Here is a 16985-nt window from a genome sequence, read left to right on the forward strand (position 1 = left end):
AATGTAATTGTTGCTATGAATAGTCATCAAATCAAGGCCCTGTTTGAACTACAAACTTTGGCTGACACAAGTTATGTCAGCATAAAGCTGCTGCAGTTAGTACAATGCTTGCGTGCCTGCATACTTGGCTCCTTGCTTCCATGCTCCACATACTTACCAGGAGTGCTTGTATTAATGTACAGCACAGTACCCCAGTCATCCAGCAAACTGGAAGCCCACCATCGTCCAGCACACTGTTTTGGCAATGCTTGGTGAGGCAGAAAGGAGTTGCACAGGGGTGACTAGAAGCAAGGGCTCAGCTTCCCAGAGTGCAACTGTCTCCATCCGATGTCATCTAGATCCCATAACTTTTGTGCCTCTTTAAAAAATCCCATGAATCCACACAGACCTCCTTGCTGTCCAACCTTCTCCCCTCTCAGGAAATTGTACACCAGCCACCTCGATAGCACCAAGGAAAGATTCAACTGCTGGTTCAGCAGGTGCAGAATGAGAGCTGAATGAGCTTCTGCTCGATTGAAGGGATACTGGCACTGTTTACTCATAAGATTTCAGTGGGGGCGGGGGGGAACATCCCAATGATTGTAGCTGCCTGCTGTATCCTGCATAATATAATATTCATGAAGCACAGAGGGGAAAGTTGCTAACTGGTGGAGGGTGGAGGTGGAGTGGCTGTCTGCTGAGTTTGAACAATGATTTAAATAACGGGCCATTATCAGAGCTCGATATGGACCAAAGCTCTGGGATACTTTGAAAGAGCATTTTAACAGTGAGCCACAGTAATGGGCTGTGGTGTACTGTGCTCTACCTGGCCCTGCTGCTTTTGGGCTTTGTTAGGAATTGTATGGTGCTTGGTGCACATCTATGAATATAACATTGTCAATGCACTGATTAATTTTGTGATGCTTGCTGTACATTTATTATTATTACACTGTTTGTCACTGATCATATGAGTTGAGTCGCTCTGTAAAATAACAAGTAAGTGGGTGCTTTGAGAACTGCTAGGCACTCTGCAACATGTGTTGGGAATTATAAAGATGAAATATTTTCCAAATAGAATTTTATTCAGTAACAAAACCAGTGCAAAAATCTGTTCAATTTAAAAGCAAAAGTACATTATAAACTTTATATAGTAATGGAACAGAATTTAAGAAGGGGAAAGACAATTCATGTCCATTTTAGCCAAACATACAGAAACCATGTGTTTCACAGGTCTGTTTAAGTGAAACTGTGGTTGCCCTTAGCATTCCCTAGTGTGGAGTGGTTGGGAGAGGAATGTGGCCCCTGATGCTACATGGAATGTTGAGTGGGTGGGGCTGAAGGGAGATGCTGTAACGGAGTTGTCTCTGGACTGCAAAGGGAGGTGAGTCTGTGATCGTTGAACCTGTAGGACCAGACAAGTCTGCAGCATCTGTGTTTGCTGCTGGATAAGCCCCATTATGTCCTGGCGCATCTCTCTCTTCTTTTCCTGCTGGGACTTTCTCCTGCCTGCTTTTTCTTTCTCCATATAGACTGCAGTGTTTACCTTCTAGGCCCTTTGGTCACAGTGTTATACAGCACTGGCTTGCAGGATCCCACTGAATGTCATCCCAAGTTCTCTGTTTTCTCCTCCTCATCTGGTTCAGGTGTTCCAAGGATGTGGTGGGGGCGCTCCTGAAGACCGCAATGGCACAGCTACAGATAAAAAGCACAGAGGTAATGTCAGTGTCGTTCCATTGGGAAACGAAAGTTAAGGTTCACAACACCCTTTCCTTACTCCCCTAAAGTTTTACACAAGATATAATTATTGACACTTCTGCTTTGGAAGTGGACTCTTCTGTTGGTAAAAGAGACAAGTTTTCAAGCTTAAACAACTTGAATTCTCGGTAAGCTCAAAAGCGTATCTCTCTCACCAACAGAAGTTGGTCTAATAAAAGATATGCACACTCTCACGGTATGGGTTGTGAATGTTTGTGAGTACAAGTGTGCTCACAAAACATTCTTGCAAACAGTATTTGTCAAAGTCTACTTATTATATCTAAGCAGCTAATATAATTTTAGTGTCATAAGTCAACATTTCTTTCAAGGCTGTAACAGGTTATTTGGTTCTTCACACAAATTATTAGTAACATTCTGCTACATGTTTAAATGCATCAGCCTTAGAAAATTATGGCTAGACATCAGGGTTGGGGTTTGCACTTGGGTGCATGGTTGCTGGTACATACAATTTACTTGGCTAGATATACCCTGTAAGGTTAGCAGCGGGTAAAATATATAGTACACCAGACCCTCACTAGAATGCGCATCTATATAGCGTAAATTCGCATATAACGCAGTCGTGGCCATGGATCCCAAATTTCATTACTTTAATTGCAATTCATTTTAATGCAGTCCCCGCTATAACGCGGTCCCCACGTTAACGTGGTACCGTGAATGGATTGCAAATCCCATGTTCTAGCAATGGTCCGGTGTATTTGATAACCACCCGGTGCTTACAGAAGATTATGAGTACTATATAAAGTTTGGAAGGAAAACAACCTTAACATTACAGCATAACAAAGCATATTGGACAAAAATCCACATTATTAATTAATTAATTGCAAAGTGTGACACGCAAGACAAAATAACTGGCAATTCAATTCATAAGTCAAGAACTCATCAGAAAGGGAAGAATAGAGCCAACCAGAGATGGATGATGGAAGAGCAGTAGCACTGAATAATTTATGAAACAAAACAGCAGAGTACATGTACAGGTCAGAAGCCCGTTTAAAGCCTTATTAATAGATGACAAAGTTCAATCAATTCAGATAGTAATGAGTCTTTAGAAAGCAGGATGTTGGAGAATGTGTTTGTGATGCAGAATAAAGAATGAATACGAGTTAAAAGGTCAAGTATCCCTCACATCAAATATGAATGATCAAGACCAAAAAAAATGGAGGACAAGTATGTGGTTCATAAAACATAAGGGAGCAAACGCAAATGTGACCTTTATTATAGCTTTGGTGGTTTAAGGATCTGTCTACTGTGTTGCTAAGGTGTTTATAAACTCTGTTAAAACCTGTTCAACAAGTTCTCAACCCAAAAGAATACAAAACAAAGTGTAACATGTAGAATAAATGTGGGCACAGTACTCGTAGGTGAAACAGCTACACAGAAACTTTACATAAAATTTTTCTGAGGGATAGAAATCCAGATTGTTACAAATTTGTGTCCCTCAAAATCTGAGACAAGCCAATAGAAAATGGTATCCAGGAAAAGCCCAGAGACCCCATCAGCAAAATAGTCATGTGACAGATCCACAGGCGAGTTCAAAGCCGCTTGAGGAGTCTACCAAGGAGGAAAACGTTGCTACTAAAAGGTCTTCTGCAGAATGGCATTCAGAGCCTCTGAGTGCTATCCAGAGAAAGTGGGGAGAAACTACATACCCTGAGGAGGTAAACAGCAGTTGATCAGAAGATTTACTTGTAAACTAAAATCCAAATTATTGATAACAAATGAGCAGAGGATTTTGATTAGGAATTCAAGATTTTTTTGCTTATTATGAAATGATACTTTGGAATAAATTTACAAAACTGTGTATACTTGCATAGGCATGTAAATATCTATGGTTTTTCTGCAAACACAATGTTGTATCCGCACCCATCTACAGATGCATGAGGAATGAGATTAAAAATAAACATTGGCCTAAATCAAACATGAACATGCAGTTGTGTGCTTATGATTTTGAAAATATGGCCCATTATTATTAGTCTGAAATTGGACTCTGGTTTAACTATACGCTGACCTCAGTATCTGTGAGAATGGGCTTTGTACTTGTTTCAGAAAAATGGAACCTTCAAAGTTTTTGCTAACCAGAACAATGTTTGTGGTGGTAGCAGAGCTAGGAGTGGAAATTTGAGTGGGCCCTGACTTTCGGGCAGGTGGGCAATGACAGGCTGTGCCTACCACCCAAATCTCCACTCCTAGCTATGCCACCGGCCTACAGGCAGGGGCCTGGCGGCCGGGGGAAGGGAGCCGGACAGAGGCAAGCATGGAAGCAGGGAGGGGGATGGGTAGGACTAGGTCATGCACGTGTGCATCCAGGGCTTCCCTCTGCCACTGTATGCACAGGGTGGGGCAAATTAACCCCCCACTCCCACCCCTCCAAAACAAAAACCAGCAACTTTTTATTGATATTTTGCAGACTTTGGGAACCTAAAAGGAGAAATCTGTTACATTGCAGCATTGACCATTTTGCAGGTTGAGGGCGGATAGTATCAAACTTTTGGTGCCACTTTCTTGGCAGCTCACCCCCCTCCCTCTCCCTGCTGTGAGGGTGGGGATGTTGGTGACATGACTGCAGTCCCGGGGAGAGCTATAGAGCAGCCCAGGTGAGCAGAGTGTGCGCTCTGGCAAGGGGGGAAAAAGGGGGATGGGGAGGGGAAGAGAGAGGAAGGGATGGCCGGGGTTTCCTCCAGCCTGAGAGCTCGGCTTCTCCCACTGTGCTGTTCCACTGCCTGCCAGGAGGGCACCGCACCGCTCCCGTCCAACCCGCCTGAAGGTGAATTGAAAGTCATTGGCGAGGAGGGAAGGATGCAGGCTGCCAGGTGTCCCCTGCTCAAATTTGAGTGGGCTGGGATGCTAAGTGACCCACCCATACCTATGCCCCGGCTTTGTGACCTGGAGTGCAACAGGCACTCAGACTGTCACAGAATAAATTCTATATGATGTGAACCAATGTCATGGTCTGAATCAATATCCACTCAAGTAGCAGCGCTTACACTCCCAACAAGGGGAACTTTGAGGGCGGGAGTGTGTGAGTTTGGACAAAAATGGAGAAATGTGTTGATGGAACTGGATTTCAATACTGATTTACCAGGCAAATGCTTTGAGACCAAATGTGCCTTTAGACATGGATTGGTTTATTCCTGAGAGGGAATTGAAGTGAAGTTTTGACACGAGTCCAAAACATTTAATTTAGGAGGACCAAATCCTTTTTGCCTTACTCAAATGAACAATCTCATTGGTTTCAAGTCTGGCCTGCTGGAGTTGACCATGTGTCTGAAAGATTCTGCAAGCCTCCCAAACCTCTCTGAATTCCCTTTAAGAGTGTCTTGTGTAATTCAGTACTTGTGGCACCTTAGAGACTAACAAATTTATTAGAGCATAAGCTTTCGTGAGCTACAGCTCACTTCATCTGACGTCTGTCTGTATCTGTACGAATTTTTTCATGAAGTTGACAGATTTCCACTCTATACAGCTAAATTCAGTGAAAATTGTGTAATTCAGAGGCTGGAATTCCAAAATTCCAAATTCCAAAAGGGAGAATGGTGTGGCTAGAGACGCCTAACTAACCATTGCAAAACTCAAGTTTACAATTACCACTCTAAATAAATGGGAGATTGAACGTGACTTCCCCTTCCAATAGTCAGAGTCCTTACTGGACATTATGGTTTATTTAAAATCAATCAGTGCTTTACAGACCATAGAGTTTGGTTTGCCTGAGAGCCTGCAATCTGATTTTAGGTTTGAACATGACAAGTGAGTGGGACAAGGAAAAAAGCAGGTTAAATGGTTGGAAAAGGACAAGCAAGTAAACTGAATAGGGGAATGAGCCTATCTGTGAGCTGTTGGAATGGGAATCCTGGCAGCTATGTGTGAGTTGGCACTGAGCTGGAGCACAAAGGCCTTTGTAGCCCACTTACCAGACCACAGTTTCTCTCTGAAATGGGGTGAGTGAGTGGAGTTGCTGTGGCAGCATTTGGAGACCACTGAGGACCAGCCAAATCTGGCTCCATCAGTGCAGTGCAGGAAGAAAGTTCATTCATATCTGACAATTTTCAGGAGTAGCGGCCATGTTAGTCTGTATTTGCAAAAAGAAAAGGAGGACTTGTGGCACCTTAGAGACTAACAAATGTATTTGAGCATAAGCTTTCATGAGGTACAAATCACTTCATCAGATGCATTCAGTGGAAAATACAGTGAGGAGATTTATATACATAGAGAACATGAAACAATGGGTGTTACCATACACACTGTAACCAGAGTGATCACTTAAGGTGAGCTATTACCAGCAGGAGAGCGGAGGGGAAAAAACCTTTTGTAGTGATAATCAAGGTGGGCCATTTCCAGTAGTTGACAAGAACATCTGAGGAACAGTGAGGGTGGGGGGGGGGGTATAAACATGGGGAAATAGTTATACTTTATGTAATAACCATCCACTCCCAGTCTCTATTCAAGCCTAAGTTAATTGTATCCAGTTTGCAAATTAATTCCAATTCAGCGTCTCTCCTTGGTGTCTGTTTTTGAAGTTTTTTTGTTGAAGAATTGCCACTTTTAGGTCTGTAATCGAGTGACCGGAGAGATTGAAGTGTTCTCCAACTGGTTTTTGAATGTTATAATTCTTGGACGTCTGATTTATGTTCTCTATGTATATAAATCTCCCCACTGTATTTTCCACTGAATGCATCCAATGAAGTGAGCTGTAGCTCACGAAAGCTTATGCTCAAATAATTTTAGTCTCTAAGGTGCCACAAGTACTCCTTTTCTATATATGACAATGGTGAGTTGACAGTGACAAAGCCAAAAACCATAAGGCCCTTTACAGAGGAATATTAACTGTACCTGAAAGTAAATAGGAAGATAGTGCAATCTATGGTGTACTGATATAACGTTCCCCCTTTGGCCATGGACTTGAGTTTGTAGCAGATTTGAAATTCTTGTGGTGAATTTTTAGTAGATTTGAAATTTTTCAGCAGCTTCCTTTAAATTAAACAAACAATGGGAGGGTTTTTTAAATAAAGTATGCAAATGAACAGCCAATTAGAGCAGTAGCCCCATGTCTTATTTGGATAGTACCTGAAGTTTATTTCACATGGTCCTTTTGTTCTCGGTTTTTGATATGACACAGACTGATGTCCACAATGGACAGATCACTGCAATGTAGAAATTACCATGGTGAAATATTCTGGCAGCTGAGCAGAGAGCATTTGCGGACTTACCAGCACTTGTAGTGGTGTAGGGAATAATTTGGGATTCTGGAGTAAGCGCATTAGCTAGATGTTTCCGCTATAAACACGGAAATAGTTAACAATACAGGTTTCAGGCTTAACAGCCCACTGAAATCTATGGATAGTTCATACTGATCAGTGCTATTGTTTCAGGCAGTCTACAGCCTTGGAAGAGAACAGAGCATGGGTTTCCACTTATTTAATGTTTTAAAGGTTATCTTTGCAACCAGGAAAAACTAGGCCAGGTGCGCACACATTTTTTTTTCTTTTTTTTTTTTTTGCCAGTATGCCTATGTGTATCCGGGTTGTTGACAAGGGATTATTTCTGATTGACATAACTGTGCTAGTGAAAGCCCCTTCTGCAGACATAGTTATACCAGAAAAACTGTGTATTTGCAGATATATCTTATTTCAGTGGGTGGGGGCGGAGGTACACCTTCCTTGGCTGACGTCAGTGTCTGGTCTTTGGATCTTCCATTGTTTCTTAAGGATGCCCCATTCATGTGAGTTGATTCCATTCAGTTCTTCATGGTGCATTTGTATCCCACCGAGGCACACCCTTGCCTACATGATTAAAAAAAGCCATCTCTTATTCCCTGTGTCCCAGAGGAGAAATTAACCCCTTCACACTTGGTGGCAATACAGACTGAGTGGGTAAACTGAGTCACTCGGCTTGTTCATAAAATATTACAAACATTTCAAAGTTCTCCACATCTGTGAAGTGCTCCTAATATAGAACTAGTTTTTGTGTGCTCGCATTCTGGTGTGCAATCTGTGGCAAAGGCTGGATTCTTTCATTATAAAATATACAAGGTTCTGACTGCGGCCCACTCTGCTGAGAAGGTGGGCATTCTGCACCAGATGAAGTTTCAAGGTTTTATGGGATAGTGCCTGTAGAGCACAGTGCAGCAATCCGGTAGGGGGGGTGGGAGCAGGGAAGGAAGAATTGGGAATGCATAGATAATTGTAGCCAGGTGGACATCGGAGAGATGTTTGCAGTCCTGATACTAAGAGTAGATGGGAAAAGCCACTTAGCTGAAGAAAACCTCTTCCTGTAATTGAAGTCTGTTTCAGGAGCATATGTTAATCCTCGCTTTAGGTGGAGTAATGCTCTGGAGCAGCTGTGGATGAGTAACCAATAGAAGCTGGCTGCCAAGATGTGTCTTTAACACATATGTGCTAATGTAAATGACCTAATGCACTCAAAAGCATTATGTGGATTTGGGAAAGCCCCTGAAATTTTAATTCCATAAGCAAAATATTATTTTGGCAGTGGATGACAGAAATAATCCCACTCCTGTATGTTTCATTCTTTGGAAACTGAAACTAGTGTACATTTTCAAGCCAGTAGTGAAATTTCACAAGAGAACCATTTGAGTGTGTGTCAACTGAAGTATATAGGGCAGCAAAGAATTTTGCATGAACTTGGAAATTGCAGGTTTCTAGGAAACGTGCATTAGAATGAATTTGACTTTTGACCTGTTTTTGGAGCATCTCACTTGAGAAAAGCGAACAGAGTGGAAATAGTGAATCCAAACTGAAAAGGGAGGTGGCAACATTTTGTGGCCAATCAAGTAACAGTTATGTTATGCGTCTGACTTCTGGGGCTCTGGCCTGCCAGGAGGCTGTGTCACGTCACAGTTAGTTTGTAGGTCCTCACCGAGGGCCTACAGTTTGTCTTTTGAGCAGCGAGGTGACCTGCTACAAGAAAAGTAAAGTAAAGAGAAAGCCCTGTGACTGTATTTGGGTATAGCCCTATTACGTTAGCAACTCAAATTCAGGGATACTAGTCCCTACAAGAAATCTGAACCTACATGAAGATCATAGGGATGGGGTTACAAATTGTTACTACAAATGGATATTATTAGGGGTGCTGGTTTGGTTGATAAACTATAGGGAATCCTCAAACAGGGAAATTTTGTTTTTGGTGCACTTTTTGCCGGAGTAATGTGTGTCATAAATAGCTATTTTATTTTTGAACATGTATTTGTTTAAATAACTGGAATATGGCCATATTTACTTAGGATTGAATACAATGAGAATAATACAATATCATTTAGAAGTCTGAGGGGTATAGGCATTAATCACACTTCTGCTACAGATACAGCATTATGTTAGGCATAAACAGGTTGCGAGAACTAGTTCAGGGGTCTGACTCAGGATCCAGGGAAGACTACCCCTTCTCTGTGCTGCATAGCTCTCATGCCATGGAGGTATGCCAATAACATCTAGATTCATCGATTCCAAGGCCTGGAGGGACCTTTGTGATCACCAGTACATTAATGAAGTTTCTGTAAACTTGTCCCAAAAGTTTAGACCGGATTTCTAATACATCCTGATGGATATCTTGACATATTTATTATATCTGAAAGGGCTTGTCCTTCGGGGAAGGACAGCTTGAAGAATGGCAATTTTTCATACTAAAAAAGTATTATATACTAATGAGACCTATATTAAATATCTGAATATCAACTCTTTATAAATGACTGAAGAGATGGTTTGTAGACATGTAATTGGAAGGAAAAGAGGAATATTGGAAAACTATTGAATCAGACACAAAAGGATTGGCAAATAGAAGGCAGCTGTATTAATACAGATCTTCTAGCAGAATGAGCTACAATGTGAGGAATAAAAGGAGAAACATGATTTCTGATGCTCAGTCGGTCCTTGGTTTTGTATAGCACAATGGCCAAAAAAAGAGAGAGCGTGAAATGTCTGAGTTATTGCAGGAAAAAAAAAACCACCCAATGCTTAGTTGGCATTTACATTAAAGAAGGCAAGAAAGAAGCTATGGACAGTGAATGCTTCTGCTTGCAGAGCAGAGTGAAATATTTGCAACTAAACTGAAAACATGTTAAATATTTCTCTTAGGTTTGCAAAACTTTTTTCCAAAATCCCACTGTTTTTTTTCACAAGCATCCAACTCCCACCGACTTTCACTGGCAATTGGGCCACTCCCTACCCCCTTAGAAATCCTAGCCACAGTGTTTAAAACATATTCTCTCTATTATTTGTTCAGTCACTTGTAGTAAAGGGTGTTAACAGGGATAACTAAGCTGTTCTACCTGTACTACTCAGACTTTGGGGCCAGATTTGCCCACCAGATCACTACAAATCCAGGTGCTGGGCCACCAAAGTAGGAAATCCTCCTGGAGGAGACTGTTTCAGTACAAAATTGCAGCAATTTCTTGTCTGGCAAGTGACGTAGCCAGGGGAGCAATGTGCTGACTGACTCCTTAGAAAGACACAGCGGGTGGAGTAATACCTTCTATTGGATCAACTTCTATGGGTGAGAGAGACAAGCTTTCGAGCTACACAGAGCTCTTCTTCAGGTCTGGGAAAGGTAATAAGAGTGTCACAGCTTACTACAAGATCAAACGAATAGTTTAGTGTCAGAAGTTTACACACATTCTACAGGACTATTCAAGGTGAAGTGGCCCATTAACACCACTGCAGTCATAGGAAAAAAATGGGGGTTAGTTGCTTGCAGATTGTTGTAATAAGCCATAAATCCAGTGTCTTATTAAGACCATTATTTTTAGCATCTAGCAAAGCTTATGAATTTAAACTCCCAGGCTTGTCTTTTGAAAGCCTTGTGCAGGTTTCTTTTGAGGATGAGGACTGATAGGTCAGAAACAGAGTGGTTGCTTTTTGTGAAAAGTCTTCACCCACAGGTGATGGGATGTTTGTCTTTTTTCATTTTCCTGTGTGAATTCATTCAAGAGCATAGTGATTGTCTTGTTTCACCCATATAGTTGTTATTGGGGAATTTAGTGTATTGGATGAGGTACACCACATGTTGTGATAGGTCTGTGCAGGATCCATGGATCTTGAAAGGTGTGTTGTGAGGGGTGTTGATCATTGTGGCAGTGGAGATATGTCTGCAGGTTTTCCATCTGTTCTCGGAGGGTCTGGTGCTGCTTTGAGTTGGTGTGTCCTGTCTGTAGGGAGCTTACTTCTGATGAGCTTGGAGAGGTTGGGGGGAGGGAGTTGTTCGAAGGCCAGAAGAGAGGGTTCAAGAACAGTGAGGCTCTTACCAACTTGTAGCACAAACTCTGAAGGACTGAATTCCTCATTCAGTGGGTAGGATCTTTTTGGTTCAAAGCTTTGATTGGCACCTATGCCAGGCAGAGTGAATCTGGTCTTTGTGTGTGTCTAACAGTACATAATTGAGGCCTGACTGGCCACAGTCTTGCTTAATTCCCCCTTGAGTTGAGGGAACTAATTGAATGAAGTTTATTGCCTTGGTTTAATCCCCTTGATTTTCAGACAGGGAACTGATTGAGACTTCCTCTACTTATTGAGGTTTCCTTTTTAGTATTAGATTCTAAAATGAAATGTGCTGCTGCTTATTACCACAATGGACATTTGAACTCAGTCCCCTGAGAAATACCAGAGTTCTCTTCTCTTAAACTGAGGCAGGAGGGAGACTCCTCACAAAAAGGAGGGTGAATAGCATAGCAATAGCCTCTAGTCACACACTGTCTTGCACAACTATTTTCTCTGCAAAAGTCACCATTATCAAGATATCGCATCATGCTGTCCACTTCTCAAGCACACAGTTCTGCTCGTCTCAAAGAGGTTCAGCTCAAGAATCCCAAACCAATTGACTATAGTTAACCAGGATGATCAGCCAGCCAGCAATTTACATGCCTGACCAAGAGACTGGTACAAGTTGTTGCCGGGATTATGAGGTGGCTGCTGTTGCCACTGTGTCTGGAAACACTGGTACATAAGCACACTGTTACAGAGCAGTTAGCAATGGCAAGAAGGAGCACTGGAGTTGGCTGATTTTCAAAAGTTATTCAACCAAAAAAAAAAAGAAAAGGAGTACTTGTATTTTTGGAAAACTTCTGACACAAACTTCTGGTAGCTTTCACTGTGGTGCAGACGTGGGGAATGTACTCTCTCTTGATGATCACAACAGGCAGGTGGACAAAGTTGTTGAATTATTGTCTCTAAACATGTGCATACCCAGTGGGTTATCTTTGAAGGAGGAAACTCAAAGAGAAGAGGAGGAGGGTTAGTACTCCAGGGCAGGATGCCCGGCTGTGCATATGCAACTTCAGGATGCCACATACTGTGTGATAATCTTTTGCAGTCTGAGGCAGATGATCAACGAGTGGGTGCCCAGCTCTCCTCCCTGAGAGGCCTCAGACACTGGACTGTGTATGGTGCAGGACAGCAGTTAGCCTGCTTTGTTCGAGGCCAGCCAAATATAATTGTTTATATAATTATTCCTGTCTTAAAAGCTAGAGAATGCACAGCTGCTCTAATATCTATGAGCATATTTGAAGGAAAAACCATCTCTTTTTTCTTCACAAGTGAGAGAGAGAACGAGCCACTGTCTGAAACTTCATGACAAAGTTCCAGTTTGGGAGCGTGAAGCCATCCTAAGTGAAACAGGAAAATATGTTTACCACAGAGCCATGCTAATTAGCTTGTAAGGCATGTCAAAAACCTAAGGTGCTATAGAATGCTAAGAATCAAGTGGCTTTTCATATTACTCCATGAGGCTCTTCACTGACATTTCAAGAAGACTGTTAAACAACTTGGACAGTTGTCCCAGGAAGTGGCAAATTCAAATGAGGACAAATGGAGAGATGCACACACAAGTGTTAGAGACACTGACTGTCACCTGGCTTGTCAAAAATCAGTGACAGACGTTGAAGAGCTCATCTTGGGTTGAGTTCTAAGCAATACCACTTTTGTAGAGCTATTTGGATTAATAGTAACTATTTACTCACAGCAAACTTGTTTGTCCTCCCCCACTCCACCCCCTGGCAAAATGGATCTCACAGGCTACATAGGCAGGACATAAGACAGCAAAGCAGGACAAGCAATCTGTTGAGTATGGAAATGAGGATTACATCATATAGAACTAATGTATACATCATATGAGTTTCTCTTATGAGGTGGATGTGACTGTGACCCCCCATAAGGCTTTATGGAAATATGCTTATGAATGTATAGATGACATAACTGGAATATGTTTTATGCTACATATGCCATGTAACATCTCTGTAAAGGTTATGATCTACTGAATCTATTCATCCTATTTGTATGCATGTATCATTTTTGTATTCGAAGTTATGAATATTGGCCATGTACTTGCTTGATTTTTAAGTAGCCTTAGTAAAGCATTTGGTCAGTTTCTTGAGAAAGCAATGTGCAAATTAAGTGTCCAGTCAAGAAGCACTTAACGCACAATGGATCTTGGAAGGCTCCAATCCACAGAAGAAGTCTACATGAGGACGTTCAAGGTAGCATGCAAACAATGGCTGCTGCCTGTAAAAACTGAGTCATGCATGGACATGTGACGTGCCCAGGTGACTCCAAAACTCAGTCTTCGAGCTGGACTTTGCATTGGAGAGAGGAGGGTCTCCACCCTCAAGGGAGTCTATTTAAGCCCATGGGAGACCCCTCCATTTTGTCTTCAGCTGGCTAAAGAGCCTCTCCACCTCCCAGGATAACAGGAACAAAGGACAGTAACTACAGGGGTGTGAGTGATTGCTGGACCCAGACTAGAGGAGACTAGTCTATAAAAGGAAGCTTACTGGAATTCTTGAGGTTGAGGTTTTTATCTGTATTCAGTCTTTTTACTATTAGACATAGACTTGGGTGTTCTATTTTATTTTGCTTGGTAATTCACTTTTTTCTGTCTGTTATTTGGAACCACTTAAATCCTACTTTCTGTATTTAATAAAATCACTTTTTACTAATTAACCCAGGTTATGCGTTAATACCTGGGAGGGTAAGCAACTGTGCACATCTTTAATAGTGTTATAGAGGGCAAACAATTTATGAGTTTACCTTGTATAAGCTTTATACAGAGTTAAATGGATTTATTTGGGGTTTGGACCCCATTTGGAGTTGAACATCTGCGTGTTAAAGACAAGAACACATTAAGATGCTTTTAGTTTAATCCTACAGCTGGTAGGGGACATGGTTCAGACCTGGGTCTGGGTTTGCAGCAGGCTAGCGGGTCTGGCTCAAACCAGGCAGGGCACTGAAGTCCCAAGCTGGAAGGGCAGGGAAAGTAGGGGCAGAAGTAGTCTTGGCACATCAGGTGGCAGCCCCCAGGGGGTTTCTGTGATCCAACCCATCACACTGGATATATGGTTCTAGGTATCCTAGATGATGGGAATAATCCATAAAATACCCATAAAATACCATGCGTTTGTCCTATAGTTTGATGGAACAGTTTAGCAAGTGGACAGGAATATACATCCTTCTACTAATGTATCACTTTTCCTTTGGGCTTATAGTCTGTTCCTTGGTGAATTAGCCAGGTATGGCTCCCAGTGCACAAAGGTGTGTTACCATAGAGGAATTCTACCTAACTGCCTGTGGGGTGGGGGAACAACTCCTTTACCCCTTGCACATCAGTGTAGCAGAGAACCGGTATCAGCCCTAAATGTGTGTTATTGTTTTGTGAATCTTGATGTATGGGTTATGCTACAGCTTTATTGCATTCCTACAGTACTGTATAAAGAGGTAATGGAAGGCTAATTGTATGCCCCCAGCTTGAGCTCTGGGTATCATTTAAAAACAGACATTTCCCTAAGGTATCAGGGAACAAAAATACTGTATTTTATAGAGTGATAAAATGAAGTTTCCAGTGAGAATGCTTAAAAAGCCCCAGAGATACCTGAATCTACTGGTATTCTCCATTATAAGTATAATGAATCCTCTTAAAGCTCATGACCTCTCCAACCCAGATTGAATTTTTATGTGCATATACTGCAGGCTACTTGAAAACAGCATTCTCCCTCTTAGCAACCTTGTTGCCAATTAAAAGTTGAATAGAAATGATGATGAAGTTGGATTGATTTCTTTCTTGTAAAGTTATGATTTGCCAATACCAAAATCAGAATTGGAAAGAGAAATATAGGAGCCTGAACTTACCATAAATGTGATTGAATAGTTACCACCAAGAGGCACTGATGTAATGAGTTTGAAATCAGTTTGAATATATTCCAAACAGTTCCAAAATTCTTATGAAAAATTTAAGGAAATACCATGTTGAGCACTTTCAAATCTATTATAAAAAACCTCCAATAAAATCAGAGGGAAGCTAACTGAAAAAATCTTACATATAAACAACACTCCTTTCTACATGCTTAAGTATTATGCAGTTGGTTGGCAGTTTAGGGCGGAAGAAGGTGGAAAATACTAGCTTTCTTATTATGAACATTAAATTAGAAACCTGTTTTTCTGTGGTTGCTACTTACTTGACATCCTGACAGGCCCCTTTTTCATGCTGAACTATTAAATAAAACAAAGGAGAAGGAAACATTTTTGTTCATCTCTCTGCATGATCCCAGAGTGCTCAGTAAGTGCCTCCCTTTGGTACTTCCAAGTTAACATGCTAAAACTATAAATAATGCTTTTACTGTTCAGTTGAGCCCCTCTTTAATTATGGAGCGACGCTAGTTTCTCCATAGTTAAAATGGTTTGATTTTTTGACCTATAACAATGCTTTGCACTTCTGTAGAGTTCTCCATGAAAGGACCTCCACAAGCTTGACAATCATTAACAAATTTAGCCCGATATCTCCCCTGTGAGGTTGAGAAATACTGCATTTGCATTGCTAGTTTACAAATGGGGAAACAGAGGTCTGATTATTGCTGCTATATAGTATGGAAAGGCACTTCCCAAAACATACACGAGACATGCTTGCCCTGAAGAGATTATAACCTAAATAAACACATTACAAAAGAAATGAATGCAAGAGAACAAAGGAGGTGGGTTGAGTGAATAAAGCACATGGTTACAACATCATTTGATTGCTTTGAGAGTGATGTACACATCTCAATATACAAGTTCTGAATTTTGTTTGACAAGAGTGTTTTTTAGCTACTGTGGCCTTTGCAAAATTAAAAAAGTGAATTAGGAGATAGGAGAGTGTGACGGGGTTAGGACTCACCACTGCCAGCACCTCCCACTGGTTGCTCCAGGAATTAGCTCTGTCCAGTCATGGGGCACCTTTTGCACATGGTGCCTTGCCCTTCATCTGCTCTTCTGCTTTGGGGAGCCTCATTGCTCCCCACTCAGCAACATCCTCTTCAGGACACTGCCCTCTGGCAGTGCCCACTGCTCCAGTCTCACCCCCTTCCAGGGGTTTGGTGTTATCAGCAGTCCACAATCTGCACCTGCTGTAGTGGCCAGCTGCAGCCTCTAAGTCTAGCCCCTTGTCACAGAGACCAGCCACAGCCTGGATCAGGCCACACTCCTCTTCAGCCAGGTGTAGCACAAGGGAAAGGGGGGGACCCAGGCCCACCCACTTCTCTGGGTCCCAACCCAGGGACCCTTTAGCAGCAGCCTCTCTGCCCTCCTTATCTTCTCTTGCCCTGCTATTGTCCCTGGGCCACTTCCCCTTCAGCCCTATGCACCTGCCTGGCCTATGCCAGCAGCCTGGGGTTTTCCTTGGCTGCAGCTCCTTCTACCCTTCCCCAGCACTGCTCTGTCCAAGGTGCTACCTTCCAGCTCCAGAACCAGTCCTCCTCCCTTGACCCCCAAGGAGAGACTACCCACTCCCTTCTCGGGCAGCCTTTATATATGGCTGAGACTGGCTCTGATTGGCTGTCTCTAACTCAGCCTCTGATTGGCTCCCTAGCAGGCCTTCTCTGATTGGCAGCCCACCTGCACCACCTCCCTGGCCTGCTGAAGCCCCATCTAGGATAGGAGTGGGGCAGCCACCCCACTACAGTGAGAAACAGAATAGACCAGGATGTAGTGAGGTTGGGCAGCTGAGGGACCACAGTGATAGAAAAGTTGTAGGATGAAGGAAGATCATCCATCAATGGCAGTAGAGCAAATGAGAAAAAAGTCCAGAGTCCTAGATTTAAAATTGGCTGAATATGATATCTGGAGGTTCTGAAAGCCACTCTGAGTCTGGGTAGAGCTGGAATTCCCTGATTTATCCCATCTAACTTTGTAGCTAGTGCTGGCCGCTTTAGTGAAAGAGCTCTGAAGATTCATGGCTTCCCCAAAGATTCATGGCTTCACCCCCACATG

General features: G+C 42.3%; 1 long non-coding RNA gene across 1 annotated transcript; it reads right to left on the minus strand.

Annotated features, from left to right (window-relative positions):
- Window positions 1–939: 939 nt before the first annotated feature.
- LOC119862870 lies at window positions 940–16466 on the minus strand. The gene is made up of 3 exons (XR_005295413.2): window positions 15895–16466; window positions 15200–15233; window positions 940–1671 (listed from the first exon to the last, which is right to left on the minus strand). It is a non-coding gene; the product is annotated as an uncharacterized LOC119862870 (long non-coding RNA).
- Between the last annotated feature and the right edge of the window lie 519 nt (window positions 16467–16985).

The sequence above is a fragment of the Dermochelys coriacea genome, chromosome 10, assembly GCF_009764565.3.
Source record: "Dermochelys coriacea isolate rDerCor1 chromosome 10, rDerCor1.pri.v4, whole genome shotgun sequence".
NCBI classification, from domain to species: domain Eukaryota; kingdom Metazoa; phylum Chordata; order Testudines; family Dermochelyidae; genus Dermochelys; species Dermochelys coriacea.